At 43.8% G+C, this 18817-nt stretch overlaps 1 protein-coding gene across 12 annotated transcripts in view; it reads right to left on the minus strand.

Annotated features, from left to right (window-relative positions):
• CXXC5 (CXXC finger protein 5) overlaps positions 1-18817 on the minus strand; it is a 110434-nt gene that overhangs the window by 89886 nt on the left and 1731 nt on the right. The window contains exon 1 of one of the 12 annotated variants that reach the window (XM_053247531.1): positions 18407-18519. The exons of the other annotated variants lie outside the window; for them this stretch is intronic. The gene's annotated coding sequence lies outside the window, so the exon portion shown is untranslated. Of the gene's footprint in view, positions 1-18406; positions 18520-18817 lie in introns of those variants that run through there. 12 annotated transcript variants of the gene reach the window in all.

Here is an 18817-nt window from a genome sequence, read left to right on the forward strand (position 1 = left end):
CAAGTACAAGTACAGCTAGAACAGTGGACTAGGCCTGAAGGTCAGCGACTGAGAATGTACCTCAGAATCACCGGTGATGCCACAGGAAATTCTGGTATGCATTCCAAATTCTTGCTTGGGTATCAGCCATGCCAGAAGCAATGTGTGAGTCATGGCTCTCATTTTGCGATGACCTTTGGTTTTAAGCAAATAAATGTAACAGAACTGAAGTGAACTGAATCATGACTCTCACATAGCTTCTGGCCTAGCCACTGCCCACTGCAAACTGAAAGTGCATCTGAGTATGTACCCCAGAATCTCCTGCCACGTGACTGAAGAATCTGCGGTTCACTTTCAATTCCGGTTGATACTGGTCATGTCAAATTTAGCATGCCTGGCACTCCGTGAAAACTAAATGAAACTGAAAACATCCCCTAGAAGCCTCTGCAACATCAGCACTATTCAGACATTATATGTGCACAGGTCTGTACATATGTATATGTTTTGGTGTCAATGACTGTACATGCATTCATGTTAACAGTGAATCTGGGTTCACCTGAGGCTCCCTCAAATGCAGAATACTGATAGGAAGTCCAGTACTGTATGTGTGCTGAACAAAATATCTGAATAACTGTATGTGCATACAGATCTGTACATGCAAGCACTGTACACAGATTGTATGTGCATTGAACACAACGTGCAAACAGACCTATCATCAGGCCTTTCTTGGTCTCCTAACAGTGTGTAGAAACAATGGAACAAATTGTTTTACCCAAACAAATTGTAATTACCCAATACAGCTGTACATATATGCCAACTATCTTGATAGAAACATGTTCAGTTGCCATCTATCCTCCGACATCAACTATCCAGTGACATCAGGGTGGGCATACATCCAGCACATTGCTATCCTTTTCACATGTTGGGCCAATGTTCATGTGAACTGGCCCAAGATTAATTATGTATCTGGGAATCCTGGCATGTACAAGAAGATTGGACTTGATGGGCACATTCTAACTCTTTGGTTGAGTTGCTTATACAACTTATTGGCCTTTTCCCAACTCTCACCAAATCCTGTACCCAACTTTTTATTATATTGCCAAATGTATAACTCATATAAGAGAGTAGGATTGAATGACTCTGATTCTATCATTCTATACAGGGGCCCACAGTTTTGGTTTGGTCTTTGTCACCAAGCCCAAATTGTGATCATCTGACAGTGCCAAGAAAGACCTTCCTCCCACTTACCCTTCCTGCTCAAGGGCAAGAATGGGAGACGGGGTCCATTTGAACACCATTGGACTAAGGCACTCTGGGCACGGCAACCAAGCAGTGACCAAGTAAGCATGGGCCCCCCATGCCTTCCATTCCTGCTCTTGAGTAAGAATGGAACATGCAGAGGTTGTCTGTTGGCCACTACACAGCTGAAGCACTTCAGGCACAACAACCAAGCAGCGGCCAAGGTTCCCACCAGCAGCAGCACCACCACACATTTCCTTTTCCTGCTCAAAAGCAGAAATGGAAAGCTCCACTGAGGCACTGCAGGCACCTTGGCAACACAGCAGTCAAATCATTTTCAGTCTGCCTCCCACACAGGAACTGGTGAAGGACCAGGGATTGCCATGCAACTGTGAGGACGAATTTCCCACCCACTTTTCCTGTTCCAAGGTTGAGAGGAAAGCAGAATTTTTGTCATGCTTCCCAAAATTGAAGCTCAATTATACCATTTTTTAAAAACTCATTCACAATCCCAATAACTAAAATGTGCCATTCTACAGAAGTCTTTCTTCCCTGCCGTCACTTTCACCTACACAGAACCCCCATACCCGCACAGGCCTGCACAACATAAGGTCCGGGGGCCAGATTTGGCCTGCTGGGCCTTTTTTACTGGCCCCCAGGAATCCTGCAGCATCATAGGAGCTGGAAACTGCTTTACAGCACCATCCTTTGTATATTTACTTGGAAATACAGTGTTGTACTCAGTGAGCATGCCTATGATTGCAGCCTGAAAGTGATAGTAATTTAGGGAGGGGAGCGGAGCGGAGGAAAGAGGATTGAGCATTAATTTTGGTCTGGCACACACTCCAGGTGCTCCATTGATTCAACAGAAATAATTTCTGGACATTATCTTTGGTTAAAAGTTATGGGTCCCTTAATGGGGGGGAGGGATTGACCAGTAACTAAAACTGTTTTCATTAATATTTTTAAGGATAATTTTCATGTAATGATTTATATGCTGAAAATTGACCTTGGCCCCCATGCATCAAGTCATGGTTGGTTCTGGCCCACTAGGATGCTGAAGCTGTATGCCTCTGATCTAGACAGACAGACAGAAGTTAAATCACAGTATTGCAATTCTGCTCACCTCCAACTCACATCACAGTCACCCCAGCAGCCCCAGTCTGAAACCAAATGCAGAATCACACTTCTGCCAAGTGCAGTGTGTGTGTGTGTGTGTGGGGATTAACTCACAGTAATGCAATCATTAAAAATCATCGCATGACAGAAACTTTTAAATAAGAACTGAAAGAACACATCCATGCAAATATTATTATCAAAAAGTGTCTTCAAACATTGGCACAAAGTGCCAACAAAAGCCTTAACTTGGCTACAATCAAAGTTTGTTACCTGTTTGTTGCTATATCTGAAAGCTCATGCTGACTTCTTTTAACATCCCTAAAGATCATGATGCCATTTGCTGTTCCGCAGCAATCCACTCTGATTTTCCCAGGCTTTTCAGGGCATATGCCATATTTAAACCCTAAATGCTCTTTTTGTTCTCTAGATATCTACTGGCAAACTTCTGATGGCTTTTCCAAATACAGAAAAACATTTTTGCAAAAGCAAACTAACATCAAGAACTTTGCACCTTTAAATATTTATTTTACTTTTTTAAAAAGAAAATGTTGGAGCTGCCCTTCAGCAGAAGGCTCCCAACACACAGACAGACACACTAAAGCAGATACAAAGAAACTCAATAAAAGATAGCAGAAAACAGGGGCCACACATAGTTAAATCAAGCAGAATAATAAAATGACAATTAAATCTAGCTACACATTGTGCTGGAAAGGTATCAAAGTTGGTGCCAGGCAAACCTCTCTGAGTTACCGCTACCTCAGTGGCATTCCTCAGGGTGCCACTACCAAAAAGGCCCTCTTAACAACCACAACCCACCTCATAGTGGAGGAGACTTGGAGGAGGGCCTCTGATGATCAAAGCTATGTTTAGGCAGACTCGTGTTATAGAAAATGACATGTTAGACAGACAGATCCCAAATCATTTAGGGTTTCAAAGGGAACAGCCAGCAATCTGAATTAGGCTTGGAAATAGACTAGCAGCCAGTATCCCCAATTGAACTCTAGTAAGTTCTGTTCCCTGAGGCTGGTCCCAGTTAGTAAACTAGCAGTTGCATTGTGTAGTAAGTGAATTTCCCAAGAAGTCTTCAAAGGCAGCCCCGTGTACTGTCTGCATGACAGCAGAACAATCTCAAGGGCAGCTGGGGCACCAACAGATGTAAGGCACTGTATGCCATGGATGCCATTTGGCAATGCTAAGAAGCTAAAAAGAGCCAGCGTGGTATAGTGCTTAGAGTGCTGGACTAGGACCGGGGAGACCTGAGTTCAAATCCCCATTCAGCCATGAAACTAGCTGGGTGACTCTGGGCCAGTCACTTCTCTCACAGCCTAACCTACTTCACAGGGTTGTTGTGAAAGAGAAACTCAAGTATGCAGTACACCGCTCTGGGCTCCTTGGAGGAAGAGTGGGATATAAATGTAAAAATAATAATAATAATAATAATAATGATGATGATTAAGAAGAAGAAGAAGAAGAAGAAGAAGAAGAAGAAGAAAGAAAGACAAGTCAAAATAATTGACATAGCAATAGCAGGGGATAGCAGAATAGAAGAAAAAGAAATAGAAAAAATCACCAACTACAAAGATCTACAAATTGAAATGGAAAGGCTGTGGCAGAAAAAGACCAAAATAATCCCAGTGCTAATTGGCACCCTGGGTGCAGTTCCAAAAGACCTTGAAGAGCACCTCAACACCATAGGGGTCACAGAAATCACCATCAGCCAATTACAAAAAGCAGCTTTACTGGGAATAGCCTATATTCTGCGACAATATCTATAACAACAGCAACAACACTGACAATAAAATTCAGCCATCCCAGGTCCTTGGGAAGGACTCGATGTCTGGATAAAACAAACCAGTCAATAACACCTATCTGACTGTGTAAAAAATAATAATAATAAAATAATAAAATAATAAAATAATAATAATAATAATAAAGCCTTCGGTTCATTGCCTCACACATGTATACTAAAATGTTTAGAAACAACTGGTGTCAGCAAAAACATTCAGATATTTATTAAAAAAGCAATGAGCATGTGGAGTACACAGTTAACAATCAACGGCGAGGCACTTGGACAGGTTAGCATTAGAAGAGGCATTTTCCAAGGGGACTCACTATCCCCTCTATTGTTTGTAATCGCCATGACCCCACTTTCACAAATACTCAACAAAACAGGCCTCGGATACCAAACATCTAAAACATCAAGTAAAATCAACCATCTGCTGTACATGGACGATCTGAAGTTGTATGGAAAGTCCCAGTCAGAAATCGAATCACTGCTAAACACTGTCCGTATATTCAGTAGCGATATAGCAATGGAGTTTGGACTAGACAAGTGTGCTGCATTAATAACAAAAAGAGGAAAAATAACAAAAACAGAAGGAACAGAACTGCCCAATGGAAGCAAGATCAAGAACCTGGAAGAGAAAGAACGTTGCAAATACTTGGGCATTCTCCAGGCTGATAACATCGCACACACTGAAATTAAAAGAAAAATTGGAAGTGAATACATCAGGAGAGTTAGAAAAACCCTCAAGTCCAAACTCAATGGCGGGAACATCATACAAGCCATAAACACCTGGGCTATACCTGTTATCAGATACACTGCAGGAATAATAGACTGGACCCAGGCAGAGCTAGAGACGTTAGATCGTAAGACCAGGAAAATCATGACCATCAATCATGCTCTGCACCCCTGCAGTGATGTCGATAGGCTATACCTCCCTCACAGCTCAGGTGGAAGAGGAATGCTGCAAGTCCATCAAACAGTAGAGGAGGAGAAAAGAGGCCTTGAAGAATATATCAAGGACAGTGAAGAAGATGCACTTCAAATGGTCAAGAACGAGAAACTATTCAACACCAATGAAACAAAGCAGGCCTACAAGAAAGAACAAGTCAAGAACCGAGCAGAAAAATGGAGAAATAAGCCCCTGCATGGTCAATATTTGCACAGTGGAAAATCAGACATCACCAAGACCTGGCAATGGCTTAAGAATGGCAACTTGAAGAAAGAAACAGAGGGTTTAATACTGGCTGCACAAGAACTGGCACTAAGAACAAATTCAATAAGAGCAAAAGTAGAAAAATCCACAACAAACAGCAAGTGCCGCCTTTGTAAGATGTAAAAATATTATGGGACTTCCGACTACAAACAGACAAACATCTGCCACACAATACACCAGATATCACTGTAGTCGAGACGAAAGAAAAACAAGTCAAAATAATCGACATAGCAATACCAGGGGATAGAAGAATAGAAGAAATAGAAAAAATCACCAAATACAAAGATCTACAAATTGAAATTGAAAGGCTGTGGCAGAAAAAGACCAAAATAATCCCAGTGGTCATTGGCGCCCTGGGTGCAGTCCCAAAAGACCTTGAAGAGCACCTCAACACCATAGGGGCCACAGAAATCACCATCAGCCAATTACAAAAAGCAGCTTTACTGGGAACAGCCTATATTTTGTGACGATATCTATAATAACCAACAGTATTGATGATAAAATTCTGGCATCCCAGGTCCTTGGGAAGGACTCGATGTCTGGATAAAACAAACCAGTCAATAACACCTGTCTGACTGTGTAAACAAGAAATAATAATAATAATAATAATGATAATGATAATCCGCTAGGGAAGCCAGGACCATCCACTCTGGCATTATCTCCCAGACCCAACTCATCAGTCTTCTTCTGCTAGATGTCATAAGTCAAGAAAGGCAAGAACTGAACAACGTGTTAGGCTGCACCTCACCAAAGCACTGTGTGCACATCCTCAGGCCACATTAACTGAGATTCATCCATCAGTATAGAACCAGATGGTACACTTGACACATCTGTAGACTAAGTCATAGAACAGACAACATATTGGTAGAAGCAGATGCAAATGATTTTGTCCTTTAAGTGCTTTGCAAATCAATCACAGCAAGCTACTAAGGGTTTTGGTGAATCCCCCTTGAGGGCCAGTTCCTCTCCATGGCCCTCAACTCTGATGATGAAACTGGGAGGACAAACAGAGAGAAATCAACTCCTTCCAGCTCACTCATTCACATCTCAGTAATGCAAGCCAGTGCAGCCCCTTCAACCAGGATCAAGTAGCTGTTTATCACAAGCCAATCTGGCATCTACCACTACTACTACGACAAATATATACTGCTTTTCAACAAAGTTCTCATTTCAATTTAGATTGAAAAACAAACAAGTAAATAAGATGGCTCCCTGTCCCAAAAGGGCTCACAATCTTAAATATATATATACAGGGTAGACTCCAGCAACAACCACAGGAGGGATGCTGTGCTAGGGTTGAATAGGGCTAATTTCACTTCCTCTGCTAAATATAAGAAAATTGCCAGTTTAAAAGGTGCCTCTTTGCTCAGTTAGCAGGGGTATCTAGCAACAGACAGTTGTAAGGGTAACTCAGATGTTTTTGGCTGGGGGAAGAACTGGAAATCTATAACTATATTTTACAAACTACAACCAGATCCGTCTACAGATATTCTTCAAATCCTCAGCTCTACTAAACAACATCACCTCTAATTAGGAAGGCTCTGAAAATACTCTGAAAGTAAAAATACCTCAGTTTCCTCTTATCTGATTGATTGATTGATTGATTGATTGCCATCAAGTAGGTGTCGACTCTTAGCGACTACATAGATAAATTCTCTCCAGGATGATCTGTCTTCAACTTGGCCTTTAAGGTCTCTCAGTGGTGCATTCATTGCTGTCGTAATCGAGTCCCTCCACCTTGCTGCTGGTCGTCCTCTTCTCTCAACCTTTCCCAGCATTATGGACTTCTCAAGGGAGCTGGGTCTTCACATAATGTGTCCAAAGTATATTAGTTTGAGACTGGTCATTTGTGCCTTGAGTGAAAATTCTGGTTTGATTGTTCTATGATCCATTTGTTTGTATTCCTGGCTGTCCATGGTATCCTCAAAACCCTTCTCCAGCACCAAAGTTCAAAAGTGTCAATACTTTTTCTATCTTGCTTCTACAAAGTCCAGCATTCGCATCCATAGGGTGTCATGGGGAAAACCACTGCCCAATTGATTCTAATATTTGTAGCTATAGACACGTCACGGCATCTAAATATCCTTTCCAAGGCCTCCATTGCAACCCTACCAAGTGCTAGTCTGTGGTGTATTTCTTGACTGATATTTCTTGACTGATGGAAACTTTACTGTTGATGGTTGATCCTAAAAGGCAGAAGTTACCCACCACTTCAATATCTTCGTTATCAATTCTGAGGCTGCTTGTTGTACCTGTTGTCATGAGTTTAGTCTTCTTGACATTTAGTCATAGTCCCATTTTTTCACTGTGTTCCTTGACTTTCATTACTCAAGTTTGCAGATCATCCACATTCTCAGCTATCAGAGTGGTGTCATCAGTGTAGCGCAGGTTATTGATGTTTCTTCCTCCAACTATAAAAACACGCTCATCTTCTTCCAATCAAACTTCTCTCAGTATATGTTTAGCATATAAGTTGAATAAATAAGGAGAAAGTATACAGCCTTGTCTAACTCCTTTGCCGATCTGGAACCAATCTGTTTCACCATGTTCTGTCTGGGCTGTGGCTTCCTGTCATGTGTATAGGTTTCTCATGAGAACAATGAGATGTTCTAGGACACCCATTTTCCTAAGGATATTCCATAACTTGACATAGTTGATGCAATCGAAGGCTTTTCTGTAGTCAATAAAGCACAGACTGAACTCTTTTTTTTATTCTTTGGCTTTCTCAATTATCCACCATGCATCAGCATTGATGTTTCTTGTTCCTCAGGCTTTTCTGAACCCAGCTTGAACATCCGGCGTTTCCCTTTCCACGTAGGGCTCTAATCTGTGTTGGATGATCCTGAGCATTATTTTGCTAAATTAAGGATATTGTATAATGCTTTGTGCAATCTGTTAAGTCTCTTTTCTTTGGTATGGGTATGTAGACTGATCTCTACCAATCTGTTGGCCACTGTGTTGTTCTCCAAATTTGCTGGCATAGTTTGATTAGAGCCTTGACTGATTCATCTTCTGTTGCTTGCCATATTTCTGTAGCTATTCCATTAGTTCCTGTAGCCTCCCGACTTGGTAATGACCAGAGTGCTGATCTAACTTCATCTCCCTGTACTAGAGGTTCTTGCAGGTAGGGAACATTTTCTAGAGTATCTTGGATGATGACGTCCCTGCTGTACAGATTTTGAGTAGACACCTTCCATCTCTGTTTGATCTTCTCTGAATCAGTTACTATCTTTCCTTTGGCATCCCTAAACATACCAATTCAAGGTTGAAACCTCCTTCTGAGTTCAGAGATCTTTTGGGAAACTTTCCTTGTTTTTCCATGTCTATTTCCATCCTCAAGGGCTTTACAGATGTCATGGTAGTATTGCTCCTTGTCTCTCCTAACAGCTTTCTGAAATTCCCTATTAAATTCCTTCATGAGGCCTTTATCTTTCTTGACTTTGGTTTCTCTCCTCTTCTGGGCAATTTCCACCATCTTCTGACATCCATTTTGCTTTCTTCTGTTTCTTGGTCTTTGGCCGTCTCTTTTCACAGTCATATTTAACAACTTCCTTGATTCCACAGTTCTTTCCTTCATTCCACAGTTCCTCTGGTTCCCTATCAATGAAGTTCAGAATTTCAAAGTGGTTCCTGATGTTCTCATTGAAAATGGTGGGTACATACTCAAGATCATATCGTGGGAGCTGGATAGCTTTGTTTTTCCGCTTTAGCATCACTTGGAACTTGCACATGCACAGTTCGTTGTCGGTTCCACAATCGGCCCCAGCCACATTTTTGCTGTCATTACTGAGCTCTTCCACCTGCTTGCACCAATAATGTAATCAATTTGATTTCTGTGTACTCCATCTGGCGATGTCCATGTGTATAGGCATCGCTTTGGTTGTTTGAAGAATGTGTTAGCAATGAAGAGATCATTTGCTTGGCAGAAACTAATAAGTCATTCTCCTGCTTCGTTTCTGTTTCCTAAGCCATATAGGCCAACTGTGTTTTCCTCCTTACCTTTTCCAACTTTGGCATTCCAGTTTCCAACCACCACCAGCACATCCTGCTTGCATGTTCTGTCAATTTCAGACTGAACTTGAGCATAGAACTTATCAACTTCCTACAGAACTGCAGATATAAGCTTACACCAGCACAGGGTAAAATCCATCCTGGGGTTTGGAAGAACTGTCCCGTAAGTCAGTATTTTGTGTCAACTAGGAAGGGAAAATCCATTGATCTGGATGGCAAATAAGGCAAAATCTTGCTTTTAAAATGTGTTGATATTTAAAATAGGATTTTTCCGTCTCCCCCCCCCCCTTTTTTTAAAATAGAAAATTGTATTTTCTATAGCATCTGGCTCCAAACAGATCTTCAGACTGGAGTTTCCAGAGTTTGGTTGCACTAGAACTTAACTTATTTTCACTAAATCTTGTTTTTTAATTTTACATTTTATAACCCGCTCTTCCTCCAAGGAGCCCAGAGCGGTGTACTACATACTTGAGTTTCTCCTCACTACGACCCTGTGAGGTAGGTTAGGCTGAGAGAGAAGTGACTGGCCCAGAGTCACCCAGCAGGTCTCATGGCTGAATGGGGATTTGTTTGGACGTCAAGAGTCTCTCAAAATAAATCTCTAATTTAAAAGAAAAGAACTTCAGTGACAAACGGCACCCTCAAATGAACTTCTACACTACTTGTCAGGAGCAGAAGCATAGTAAATTACAGCTAATTTTTAGAATTTCCAAAAGAGTTGATTCTTCAGAAAACAGAAAGATTTTCCTATTCTCTCAAAACATAAACTACAGAAATTATTTGGGATGGGAGAAGGCCCTATGACAGTTGGCGGGGGAAGCATCCATGTCCCACAACCTTGCCTTTGGTGTTTCCTACTACTACCCTCCTGCCATACCCATTGCAGCCATGTCCTTTTACCAAGAGTAGCATGAGCAGATTTTTGGAAGCAAACATCTCCTGATGCTTCCTCAGCCTGTTAATTTCACAGGTTTGGCTGCCAAGCTGCTGCTGCAGCTGGATCAGTACTGGGGCTTCAGTCATTATCAGGCTGCTGCAGTTTCTTGCTGGCCAATTTCTCTATGACCATATGTGGACCCAACTGCACCTGGATCAACAAAGCTGATCTGCAAAAGTGCCAAGCCAGCTTTGTGACTATTTTATTGCCATGGCCTTACAACCAAGTCCCCATTGACAGTTACACTGGCTGAGAGCCTGTAAGGATCTATCCTGCTCATCTTTGTCACAGTTCTTCACACTAGGCTTTGTGTGGGTCTACCTCCAGTTTTACTCTGCTGCTCTTCATGTATTTCCTGTCTATATGTACTCTCCCTTCCAGATCGTGGGCTGATCTCCTTTTACAAAATAATGGAGAATATGCAGACAGACAGCTGTGCACCCCCCCCCCACACACACACACTCACCAATACTGCCAGAGTGTGCAAAAAAGAAAGGCGGAAACAGCAAGGGAAGTCCAAGGTCAGAAACACAGCTGGTGTCACAGCCAGAGCTGTGCAAAGCTAGGGGGTGGGGGTAGCGGAGATGAACAAAGAATTACATTTCAGCTGCCGAAAATCTTAGTGTCAATCAGATATATGTTTTTTAAAACTCTAAAAATATTGTCACAGTGAAGAATCAGCCACAATGCCAGAATGAGAGACATTCCATGAAGTTTGGCCACACATCACGATGTGGTTGCTACCTCTTTCACGACATACCATGATTAATCCCAAGGAACCTGGAAATGAACCAATAATCAAGAGCAGGACTAAAATAAGATGCAGAGAGACATCTTTCAAAGTGGTACTTGTCTTAAATTTAGCAGAGGGAGAGCAACTGTCTCTATTCAACCCCAACACAACATCCCTGCAGTGGCTACTTGCTGTTATCTTCCTTGTGTCTCTTTTGAGATTGTAAGCCCTTTTGGGACAGGGGACCATGTTTTCATTCATTTTGCCATGTGAACTACTTGTGAGACCCTTTTTTGGTTGAAAAGTATAATTGAGTTTGAAAAGCAGCAAGCTTTATGTACAGGGGATGGGCCATAACTCACAGGCAGAGCATCCGCTATGTCCTGGTTCAATCCATTACATCTCCAGTGAAAAGGGTAATAGAGCTGTGAAAGACCTCTGCCTAGAGTGGTGATAGACCCTAGAAAGTCACTGCCAGATTAACCAATACTAGTCCCCTAGTCTCAATTATCTGAACAACTTCCAGTATTCATATGAAAAAAACAATGGATATAGACATAGCTTCCTCATCAAGCACCAGTAAACTCCCAATAACATGTGTGTCCTCTTTCCAAAAAGCTTTAGATGGAAATAACACTTTTACATCAAACTTATTGTACAATGAAGGCTGTATTTTCAATATTGTCTGCATGCTTTAAGTGTGCGATTTAGCTCAATACAAACAGAACTTTATTAACTGACCAATCCACATTTGGATGCTTTAATTTTACCATGTGCACACTGCATTTACAACACATCAACGTTACCAAAAAGTTCATCCATTCAAATAGTTTTCATTCACATAACTAGTTGCTACATTTAAACCATTCTTTCCATTTGCTACATTGATTTCATTCATCCAACACTTGTAACTGTCATCTTCTCATAACGTACTGTGCACAAGTATACAGAAGGAGGACACTGTCTAGTACCTGGCTAAGTGAAGAACAGACCTAGTTTTCCCTGGCAAAGGGATTGTAAGGAGTTTTTTTTCTCTCTGCTAATTTACTTGCTATATCATAGACTGCTGAGTTGAGCATAGCCATCTTCCCCAAGACTCAGGTCAGGCCATGAAAACATGCCTTCTTGGATTTTAGCTTGGATGGCTTTAAAAGGGGCTTAGATAAAATTCATGGAGGACAGGTCTATCAATGGCTACTAGTCTGGTGGCTATAGGCCACTTCCATCCTCAGAGGCAAGATGCCTCTCAATACCAGTTGCAGGGGGGCAACAGCAGAAGAGAGGTCATACCGACACCTCTTGCTTCTGGGCTTCCCAGAGGCATCTGATGGGCCACTGTGTGAAGCAGGATGCTGGACTAGTTAGGCCTTGGGCCTGATCCAGCAGGGCTGTTCTTATGTTCTTATTTTGGTAACAAGACAGCCTATAACAAGAATATATGGTGTTAACTGCTCCCAGGTTCATTAGAACATTGCTTAGTATAACTTATGGTAAATTTGTATTAGGAACATAGAACATAGGAAGCTACCTTCTACTGAGTAAGACCATTGGTCCATCTAGCTCAGTATTTTGTTCACATTTCTCCAATTTCATAGAAGACCAGGTCTTTCTTTTCCCCTTTAACTGATCATTTTAGCTTGATAAATCTGAAAATGTTCTAGTAGTGGTGAGCGGCTGTATATGCCTATGTTTTTATGCTTGTCTACAGAATTATTTTTTAAGAGACAGTCACTCTTTGAGAAAGAAAAGGGAAGGCTACTAGGAAGTTATTTCCTGTGGTCCCATTGAAGGTCACTCTGCCCTCAAAAGCAAGCAGAAAGGACACCTTGTGGTTCTCTTCCATGTTTAGTAGGCCTTGATTCTTCAGGGCACAATTCAAAAATAAAGTGTCCAGTGCCTGAAGACTCCTCTGAGCACAAAAAGACAGAGCAGCAGAATTGCACATCCAGCTCTGTTTTCCTTAGCTTGTATGGCTTTAAGAAAGGCCTTACACAATAATTTTCAATCACTTTTTGATCGCAAAGCCACATCTGGAAACCTCAGGTTTACAGCTCTGGATGGAAAATGTATATTAGCAGAAGCAAGTGGAGGAAATACCTGCTATCCTCCCATTAACTGAGGGCTGCATCATTTCATACTGGGAAAGGCTCTTTCTGTCTCTCACATACAAACTTTGACATAGGTATATTTTGAAGGAAAAAGCCAACATTTGCTTAGAAAGGGCATCCTTCATAACTGATGTCATGTGCATTTTGCACTTTGGAAATGTCCTATCAAGTGTCTCCAAATAACAAAAATGCAATCAAATTTCCACATGCAAGTATTCCTTACAGGTGTTGAGAATAGCAAAACCCTATTTTCTGAGCTGTGTCCATTTGAATCTCTAGGGCAGGGCTGCATGCCTTCAATCCAGCTGTTTTACGATTACAACTTAACAAGTTGCAATGGCTGCCAATATGTTTCTGGTGAAAGAACATAAGAACAGCCCTGCTGGATCAGGCCCAAGGCCCATCTAGTCCAGCATCCTGTTTCGCACAGTGGCCCACCAGATGCCGCTGGAAGCCACAGGCAGGAGGTGAGGGCGTGCCCTCTCTCCTGCTGTGACTCCCCTGCAACTCAGAGGCATCTTGCCTTTGAGGCTGGAGGTGGCCCACAGCCCTCCGACTGGTAGCCACTGACAGATCTCTCCTCCAACAAACTGCTGCTTATTTCCTTTAAAGCCCTGAATGGCTTAGGTCCGGGTTACCTGAGAGAGCGCCTTTTTCTACAAGATCCCCACTGCTCAATGAGATCATCAGGAGGGGTCCATCTTTGGGTTCCACCAGTTTATCTGGTGGCAAACTCAGATAGGGCCTTCTTTGTTGTCACCCCTGGGTTGTAGAACACCATTTCCATGGATATAAGAGGAGTGTCTTCCTTGGAGGCCTTCAGGAGAGCCTTAAAGAGCCATCTTTTTAGCCTGGCTTTTAATGATATTTAGTTTTAATTGTAATTTTATTTTGCTTTTAATTGGTTTATTTTAATTGTTATGTATTTTTCATTTTAGTGTAAGCCGCACTGAGCCACTTGAGGAAGAGTGGTATATAAATTGAATGAATAAATAAAATGAATACAACTTCCATTATCCCTAATCAGAGTGGCCAATAGTCAGATATGATACAAGTTATAGTCCAACATCTGCAAGGGGTGTGTGTGTGTGTGTGTGTGAAAGTTGTGCATCCCTGTCCTAAGGCAGACATAGATGGCAGTTTCCAGTGTTGCCAATCTAGCACAGTCATACATAACTAAAACCGCCCTTGGAAAACTGAAGCACCTATTCCCACAGGATACAACTCCACTCACTGTGGGAAGCCAGACCAGCTATGTGGACTGCTTAACACTCCCAGTGAGGAACAACACTAGCCTGAAACATGCTGTCCATGTGCTAATCAGACAGCAACAACTTCATTCTCTTTATCACAGACATCTGCGTCTGGTATTCACTATGGCTGAGTTAAGATGTAATAGGAAACCATGAGGCTGTTCTCACACGCAGCCTAACCCGGGCTAGGCTACGTGTGAGAACCACTGGGGTTGTGCCCAAAGCTGGCAGGGCAGCACCACCTAGCCCCACTGTTTACCCCAGCTGTTAGCCGAAGTTAAGAGAGCAAGTGCTCCCTTACCCCCAGGTTAACGTACGGTGTGTTCGCTGGGGCTATGCAGCAGATAGGGATGTGCCCACAACTAGCAGGGACCAATTCGAAGGTGGCGGGGGACAACTTTAAGGGCAGGGGAGGCTGCACTCATCCCTCCTCTGCTTTTCCCCTGCTGGTGCTGGGTTTGTAAAAACTCCGTCGGGGCGGCAGCATACCTCCCTGCTGCCCCATTCCCTCCTTGGCCGGAAGTGCGGAGTGCGTATGCACGCACACATTGCACTCACTCATGCATGTGCACACGAGAGATGTGCACACAAGAGAGCGTGACATGAGCGTGCACGTGCCCAGCGTGTGCATGCGTACTCTGGCCACGGAGAGCATGGGGCAGCAGGGAGATATGCTGCTGCCCCGACTGAGTCTTTACAAACCCAGCACCGGTGGGGGGGGGGGAGGAAGGAGGGGTAAGTGCCCCTTCCCCTGTCCTTAAAAAACCACCAGGCATTCAAACCTATTCGGAGGTCAATAAAAGGGCCTCTAAACAGGTCCATGCACATCCCTACCAGCAGACACAGACACAGGCGCCTAGCACACCCGTATCTTGGGGGAATCCCCAATGCATTGTGTGTTGCATTGTGGGATTCATGGAGGCCGGAGCAACAAGTTCTGGCCTCAGATCCATCTGTTGTGCTCTGTGCTTCACAGTGGGAGCACAGAGCATGCTCCCACTACCAATCCCTCGATCGTCTGCAAGGAAGGTAAGCTTTTTGGAGCCTTCTCCACCCCCACTTTCGGCGATCATGAGAATCACCCCCATGTTTTGTTTAGCAAAACTATGGTTTCACTTTATGTCTGAACCCAAGCATGTCCACAAATTGGAGTTTGTTCGGACCAACAAGCCAGAACCTGATGCCATCGTTTGAAGCTGATTTGCAAAGTACGTGTCTGAATTCACAGACCGTTGATAAACCACAGTTAGGGCTATAGGCCCACCTCCAGAAGCTGCTGCACCGTGGAGACAAGAGTGAACATATGAAGCTGAGACCTTAAGAGATTAAGCTGAACACATCTAAGCCATAGAGGCTCTTGCCATGGTCGCCCCAAAGTGGGCGGGCTAAGGGAGCCCAGCCCACTTTGGGGCGATCGTGTGCTGCAACAGGAGCCGCACAGCTCCTGGCAGCTAGCCACAATAAATCCCCCTCCCCTTAAACGAGGTTAATGAAGCGATGGCTCCATTAACCTTGTTGTTGAGCTTGTGTGTCACCATGGCGTGTAGCAAGCAGCCTCCCAGGCTCAGGGTTCTCTCCAGAATGCCCAGCACGCTCCACGTGACGGATCTGGCAGCCACGTGGGCAGCCGATTCACACGTGTCAAGTGAAGTGCCTCATAGTTTTCCTCTTGTTCATCTGGAAGCTCAAACCATGGTTTAGGTTCTTAACTATGGTTAGCACAAACTATGGTTTTATGTTATGCCCTATATAAAATATTATTTATGGAAGTTTCATTTCACCACCACTTAATTCCTTAGACTACTGCAGAAGACACCACAGCTTCAAAGTTTTCCTCCTCCTGGATATTCTCAGCTCACAGGCTTAGTTAACTCCAGGCCAGTTCTGACAAAAGATCTTGTGTCACTATGCTCTGAGTTGTAGCAATGTCACCTTGATTACAACTACATCACCTGGAGAACTCATCTCATGCCAACAGAGCTGCTAAAGACCAGGCTGTAGCAGGTCATCTCAAACCTGCTCCTGAACCCAGAGAACTGAACAAAAATGCTTTAAAGGAATCTAGTTCTGGGATCAATTTCTTAGCAACAGGTGTGTAAGTAAATTCACATTGGGGAATGTGTGGCAGAGTCTTCATCCTCCAATGGGAGCTTCCGTAGGACTCTGGTCTCTAGAGGTTTTTCCTCTAGATGGTTTCCAAATATTCTGGATCTTACAGGAAGGATCTCTTATCCCACAAACAGGAGTGATTCCCATGAACTCCAACACTTGCAAAGAGGTTTCTGGAGTTATCTGAGCAAGCAGAGCCTCAAAACAGGAAACATAACAATCTTTGTGTACATCTTTGCATCTTTGTCTGTGGGTTAGGAACTAAAATGATAATTATATTTTTAAAAATAGATCACCAAGCAATGGTGGGAGGGGATACAAGAAGCCAAACTAGAAAGGCCACGGAAGCATTTTCAAGCTCCATCCTTAAAAGGCTTATGATTGAATTATCTATTATGCTGGGTTACAGCTGAAGATGTGCGCATCTCTTTGTACAGTCTGCTCCAAAAATTCCATCACACTTTACAGTGACTAAAAAAAGAAAACTCAGGATATGACTTTGCAAATCAAGAGGCGAGACTATGCAGCTAGGCCTGATAATCAGTGGTTAGGGCCACTAGGAACAGGGGACATCATCAGGACCATATCAGTGTTGTCCCTAGTGAACCTTTTTACTTTTCCCCGCAAGAGTGAATAAAAGCCATTCATTTCTACAGAAGAGTGTTGCACTGGGGGGACACTTGTATTGAGGGCAAAACCTGTCCTCCACCACTGACATTGGGTGCCCACCCCCCATTGACAGGATCTCTATGTGCACAGCATGCAGAGATGCTCTGTACTCCTCGCACCTCAAACTTCCTAGAATATACAAGTCCATCCTCTCTTTTACACACACCACACATCAGAACGATGCACACTTTGCTAGTATAATATACATAAAATTTCCAAATAATTCACAATGCACACACTATGGCAGGGGCGTTGGTCCTACAACTCCCATCATCCCCAGTTACAGTGGCCACTAGCCAGGGATGATGGGAGTTGCAGGCCAACAGCAGCCAGAAGGCTGTAGTTTGACACTCATGTACTATCGCATCCTTCTAAGCAAACAATGTGGCCGCATTTAAGGTGCTTGGTGGCCCTAGATCTCCAATGCACTGGCCAGTAATGGAGCAGAGATGGAAAGAGGCTACAGTGAACTACTGTCAGGTTTTCTCATCTCATTTCTTTTCAGTGCCCATGTGGAATTTTCCATCAATCACAGCAGGTAGTGGAACTCCAGCAGGGAACAAATCACATATCACTGAGCGAAAAGCAAAAAGTGAAGGACAAGGCAAAGCTATCAGGAAGGTAGCTGAAGGCCCTGCTCTCGAAGTGGTAAGTGGCAGTTTCAATTCAGGGGATAGTCAGTTCTGGACAAATTTTGTCACACATATACCACCCATGTGCCAAACTTCTATGGTTCCAGACACTTGCATGGGGAAAGGGAAGCACTTCCAAGAAGCCACTGGGCATGCAGTTGCACAGAAATGGTGGTCCTCTTGCCTCATGACCATACCAAATGCTATTTTGGAAGCCTTTTTCTACGACTGCCAAAGGAGGTGTGGATAAGGGGAGTAGAATGAGATTGGGAAGGGAGAAAGTGAGGGCAAACAAGTCCCCCCCCCAGGCAATGGAGGGTTGGGCGCAAAGAAGAAAACTACTCTGCCAAAAAGGCGTGACCGGTTCCACATGGTTCCCTCAGAGCACAGGCACAAGCCCAAACGCAGTGGAATGGCATCCTCCCAGACCCCGGAAGTCTGGAAATACACAGCTCGCCTCCAAACAAGAAAAGAAAAAGGAAAGGGGGGAAACGAAAAACTGCCACTACCACTTGAGCGGGTGGGTGAAAGGGAGCAGGCACATCATAAAAAGCAGCAAGCGGTGGGTCTGCTTGCAAAACAGTCTGGAAGTGCAAATAACTGATCAGGGCTACTAACTTTTTGGCTTCCAAGTACTCTCAAGCTACAGGGAAAAGGTGAAACGTAAAGCCTTCCGAAAAGGGGCGGGGGGGAATATTCCAGCAAGTCTCTCCCGCTCCACTCTGTCTGCACATTTTTGGGTAAGGTCATTGATAAGAAGAGGCAGCAATCCTCCCCCCCACCCCCGCGCGCCGCTTCAGGCGCCGCAGGAGGCAGGCAAGGAAGCGCCAGCCAGGCTCACACACTGCCCGGCGGCCCCTCGCGGGAAAAGGCCGAGGCGAGGCGGCTGACAGCCCCTGCAGTGGCGCTCCTCACGGGCCGGGCGCCGCTCTAATCCGCCGCCTGCTCACACAAGCGGAGCAAGCGCGACGTGGAGGGTCAGCTAGACCCAGCAGCCTCCAACGCCGGCCTGCCTTGCTGGCTGCAGAC

This window comes from Hemicordylus capensis, chromosome 4 (assembly GCF_027244095.1).
Source record: "Hemicordylus capensis ecotype Gifberg chromosome 4, rHemCap1.1.pri, whole genome shotgun sequence".
Taxonomy (NCBI): Eukaryota; Metazoa; Chordata; class Lepidosauria; order Squamata; family Cordylidae; genus Hemicordylus; species Hemicordylus capensis.